Genomic DNA, 6,000 nt, shown 5'->3' with positions numbered 1-6,000 from the left:
TTCTTATCACCTATACATCTCTAATCAAATGCGAAAAACAATAGTTTAGAAGAAAAATGAACGTCATAAAAATAGTTTCCATTTTTCAATTTTCATTTGAAGTAGCTTTATCTTAAAATGAAAGATAAAAGTAAAGATTCTCAAGTAGATTAAAAATTGCCTATTAAGAATATCTCGAAAAGAAAACAGGTTATTTCATTTACTCTAAAACTGTACAATTAATAAAAATTTATAAATAAAAATTTTTCTTTCTTGATTTATTTGGATTTTATTGGTATAGTAAGTAATAAGTAACTAATTTTTTTATATAAAAAAGGAACTATAAAAAATTTATGAACTTTTTTATAATCATCTCTGTTATTATTTTTCTGTACGGTTATTTGATCTCTTTTTATTTTAAATATTGTTGTATTTCATTTCCCCCTTTTTTACTGAACTGACATGTCATAGTTCTTATGAATAAATATTTCTGTATTTTTCATTCCTCTTTATTTCCTTTTTTCTCCTTGTTATTTAATTCTTTATCAACTGAATAATTTAGTGTACATTTAATTCTCTATGTGTGTATATGTTATATACAGTAGTGGCAAAAATTGTGGACACTTTTGAAATTTTTTTGTTTTCTAACTTTGCATGCTTATAGAAAATGTAATGTTTCACAAAATGCAAAACCTGGCATATCGTTTTAAAGAGAATTTAAAATTCATTTTAAATTTGAATGAATGGGAAATGTGAGAATTTATAAAGAAAATTCAAATATTTGCAATACAAAAAAAGTTCGCAGCAATAATTATCAAGATACATTTGATACTGATGATTGCAGTGAGTTATCAGTACTTACTTAGTAGGGTAGCCTTTATTTTTTATTACAGCTTCACATCGATGTTTCATTGAGCTTATGAGATTTTTAAGCTCTTCCTTCGTTATTGCATGATACCAGGAAACAATTATAGCCTCAATTAATTCTCTTTTATTTGATGAACGTTTCATATGTTCAAGAGTTTTCAAACGGTTCCATAAGTTTTCAATTTTGAGGTCAGGCTGTTACCTGGCCATGATAACAATTCAGTCTCTTTGTACTAAACCACTTTTTCTATATTTTTGCTGTGTGACAAGGAGATGAATCCTGCCGAAAAATAAATAATGCGTTGTTGGGAAAAAGATCACTGATGAAAGTTGTAAGTTTTGGCTCTAGAATAGTGTCAATGTATTTTCTTGCATTGAATGTCCCATCGATAACATGAAGGAGACCAATACCGTTTGCTGACATACATGACCAAATCATCACACTAACTGAGTTCTTCACAGTTGCCTGAATGCAGTCAAGATGTAGCTCTTCACCTATTTTACGTCTTGAATATTTTCGCCAATCACTACCGAATAGCATTATCTTTTTTTCATCACTCCAAATAACTTGTGACCACTGACCATTTGTCCAATTAATGTGTTCCTTTGCCCACTGTAATCTTTTTATGCTCTACTGTAAATTGAGATAAGGCTTTTTTTCGAGAAATTCTATCTCTTAGTCCAACACCGAATAATTTCTTTTGATTATTCTGGAACTGACAGAAACGCCATCATTCAGTTGACTTCTGATGGCCTCTGAAGACATTCTTCTATTTTGGAGACAGACTATTTTTTTTTTCTATCATCAACAGATGTGGTGCACCCTTTTCAGCCATTTCCTGCTTTTTTTTTTTAAAATTTGTCTCCTGATATCGTAAACATAATTTTCGAACTCCAGATGTAGTCGCTGAACCATCAACTTGCAATTTCAGCATAAGAAAGACCATAGTCAATTAATACAATAATCTTAGTCCTCTTCCTAGGTGCCCAATATATTCTTTTATTTGATGTCATTGCTTCTCGACTAAATATTAGAAATATTTACAAAAATTCTAACTTGCAATTTAATTGCATAAAAAACAGTCTTCCTTATACAACGACTTGTTCCAACTTTAAACATGATGTTAGCTGTTGCTAGAAATTAGTAACATTTGATTGGTTTCCAGAACAAAACAGCGATTTGTCAGGAAAGTTACAAATAGCAATCCACTTCATCACTGTGTTTGTTATTCAGATTAAAGTAAGAATAACTTTTTTTGTTTGCAAATATTTGAACTTTTGCTTTTTGTACTGAAATCAGCATTAAATTCTCTTTAAAATAATATGTAAGAGTTTGTATTTTGTGAAATAACATTTTCTGTAAGCATACAAAGTTAGAAAACATAATGATTTTCAAAAGAGTCCACAATTTGGGCCATCACTGTATATTGCCGAGTCTTTGTTTAACGATTTCTCACTGTTCCACTTCATTATAAAAAATTGTTAAATAGTAATTTGCAAATTGAGTTATAAAATCAAGAAGAAAAAAGAACATAACGAAACTTTATTGACTTTAAAACACATCCTAAATTGTGAAAAATTCTATAATTTTGTTTTGTACAGGTTTAAAAGAACACGTTTTTTTTCCTTTTTTTTTTTTTTTTTCTTTTTTTTTCCATAAAAATGTTTACTTGTATAGATTATGACACATCTGTAACGTAGTTTTGAAATTGCAATTTCTTATGTATTATTTTAAATGCAGTGAAATTTTTTAATAACTTTTTCATTATCATCCTCAATTATTCATTTTACTGTCTGTATTATTTTTTGTAACACTTTACAATATATCTTGTTCTATAGGATAGTTGTAATCACGTTGTCTTCCTTATCGTGAAGAAAATTAGACACTTCAATCTCGTGCCTGCTGTAATAAAACAAGGGCATGTGGAACCACGGTAGGCGACTCGATGGTTTTTGTTGGAATTTCAAAAAATTAAAAAAGGCACATTATGCTGAAAAAAATTATCTAAAAAATGGTTCGAAAAGTTTCCTTAAATATAACTTATTTTCCCAAAATGGAGTGTAAATAGCATATAAATATCGTAAAAAGTCAAAGTTTTGTTGAAAATTCCATTAAATAGAAGTTCATTGACTGGAGACTATTGCAAATCATTTTGATCTTCTAAAAATTAAAATCAATTTAAAAGAAACTTTCATCAAACATGAGACAATAAAAACAACATTAATTCATGGTAAGAATCTGTTACCAAAACACATTCTCATAAATAAATCAAAAGATCGTTCAGAGATTGTTATTCTGACATTTTTGATTTCATATTTTTGTACTTCATAAATATTTATTTCTTAAAACTTGTCAGTTAAATAATAAGAGCTTAGCATCGTGACTTTGTCCGATATGTAATTTGTGTATACATAGATCTGATGTAGGATAGAAGACACGGATCTGAAGTAGGATGGTACACAGGCATCAAATACCATGGAAACAAAAAATAAGTGAGTTTATAACACTTTTTAACATGTTCCCGCCCATTTAATGAAAGCCAGAATGTTTGGTTGAAAAGTCTGTATTGGATTGGATCATTGTTCTGTATACAGGACAACTTTTAAATGAAGGACAATCAAGTTTTGGTGAGTTTTTATTTTATTTTGTTTTTTTATTTTATATATTTCTAATAATCTCATTAGCATAACAAAGGGATTCTTTTTTGTTTGTTTTTGTTTTGTTAATTTCTTCCTAATGCAGTGAAATACAGGTTAAAGAAATTTAGTTTGAAAAAAGGTCCACATAGTGAACATGTAAAAATATACAAATATGGTAATCAAAATTACCACTACCATATCAAAGATTTTTTTAAATTTATCGATAGCATATTCATCAAAATTTCATACCTTTATACAAAATCTATTTTTTATCCTTTTTTCTCCGTCTTTTATTAAGTTATACTTCTACTTCTCTTTCACATCTAAAATGACTCACTGCCAAGTGTTTATCACTTTTTCTGTAAACAATTTCTAGTCTTCCTCGAAATTCTATTGCCACACACACATATTGCTCGGCAGATCACAAATTATTGATATATAAATAATAAATTTAACACTTTTAATACCAAATGAATCGAATTTGTCCCGAATTTAAATGAAATGTTTTTAATAGTCCAATTATTTTGGATACGAAAATAGTACGTCTTTAAAAAGTGACTAACTAAATATGACTCTAAGGAAGCAAGTGTCTGAAGTGAATTTCTTCCCAACATGCATAGAATGTCATCCAAATTTGATGGAAAAAGAAAATGGAGTTTTTTTCAACAGCTGTGTGTCTGGTGGTGGTGTTTAGATACATGATCTGTTTTTTTTTTTTTTTTTTTAACTAAAAACACACAAAAGAATTATGTAAAATAGCACTTCGTCCTGATGTTTAGATATAAGTCAATCAGTAGAACTAAAAATGACTACTGAAACTTATTTATACGATGCTTTTAATTTAAATTCAACAATCGATTTCACACTATTATGGATATTTAGGATTAATACCCATTGAATGTATATTAGGGTGGAACGAAAAAATCAGTTTTTGATTTTTAATTTGTAATAGTGCGGAAAAGTTGTCTTTTTAGTGTAGATAAAATAAATTATAAATATGAAAAATATTGGAGTAGGTCTTGAGATGCCGCAAGGAGGCCAAAGTTTCATAAAAATACATTTTTTTGCAACTTTTTAAGGATTTTTGCGTGCCTTGATTATGAAATTAAAAGCTTTAAATAGGCGTTGACATATGAATAGAAATATAAAAACAGTTATATTAATGCACTGATATGGCAATGAGTCGTCATCAGAGAGGTTGTTATCGAGGTAAGGCGGAGATTTGTCTGCGTCCGGTGACAAGGACAGGTCTGGTTTCAAATCAGTAGCTTTGCCGAGTTCAGTTGAGTTTGCATCTCTACTTGGTCTATTGTGCAACTGATTTGTTAGCTTGTGCGCATGTGTGCTTTGTTGTGATTAAAAATGGCTCGGTCTAAATTAGTGAAAACAAGACAAATGTCGGAGCTTTATATTTTGGGGAAGTTTAGTGATTTGCTTGAAGTTGAACTCTCTACTTACAAATCTGTTATAAAGTGCTACTGTTATATTAGGCATAACCTCAAAATTACTTCAGAGAAGGATCCTTCTGTAAGTGAAATATGTGACACTTTAGTTCCCATAATAGAACAAATATAGTCAAAAGCTTCTATTCCCGTTGCTTCTAGCAAAAGAATGTCTGAAATGATAAAAGCTTTTCATGCTAAATACAGAAATTTATTAAAGTCTAAAAGCAGAAAATGTTCAGATAAGTTTGATTACAACCTCAAAGAATTTAGAGAAGCTAGACGTTTATTTGATATTGTATAAAAGAAAAAAAAAGCGCCAGTTATGGAATAAAAGGTTCTAAATGATCAAGGCTCTAACAGGAAAATGGTTATAGGTAATATTGATATTGCTACCACTAGCGCTTTGTGGAAGAAAGAAGCAAGAAAGAGTAAGGAACTACAGAGAAAAATTAAGTTTAATAAAGAAGGAACAAAAATACTTGTGTATCAGAAATGATTACTAACGACAATGTCAACGCTGAAGAACAACAGTGTTCTTTACAAAAACAGGCAAACCAACCAGATCCACCAAATAGACAAGAAGAGCTAAAACTACCCGGTGCCTAAGTGATTTAATATTAAGTTAAAACTTTCAACTTATGGTTCCAAACATCTTTTTAATCTTATCTCATATTCACGCTGTCTCTCTGACGATCTCAAGAACGTTATAGACAGATTATTATATTATAGAATAGGCACTTTGCTGTTCAAAAAATATCCTTTTGTCCATGCTAAGTGGTGAACGTAAATTTCAAAGAAAACTTGGTTTACGACGTGTTTAAAAGCAAGAACGAAAAGTAAAGACAGAGGCAGGAGGTTTAATGTTCCAAAGATAAACTTCGTTGCAAAGGATTAAATCGACATGATCACCTGGCTTGAAAATGATGTAACTGAACCTATTTTGTTAAAACATATTTCCAGTGACTCTCCGAAAGACTTTAGAAGGCATCTGAAACTGAACCAAATAGTATAGGGGATTCAGTTATCGACTTTCCCCGGTTTCCTTGTCTCATGTAAGCAGTGGAAAGAG

This window comes from Argiope bruennichi, chromosome 6 (assembly GCF_947563725.1).
Source record: "Argiope bruennichi chromosome 6, qqArgBrue1.1, whole genome shotgun sequence".
In the NCBI taxonomy this organism is placed as follows: domain Eukaryota; kingdom Metazoa; phylum Arthropoda; class Arachnida; order Araneae; family Araneidae; genus Argiope; species Argiope bruennichi.
The sequence above is the reverse complement of the archived record's forward strand: the minus strand, read 5'-3'. Positions refer to the sequence as shown.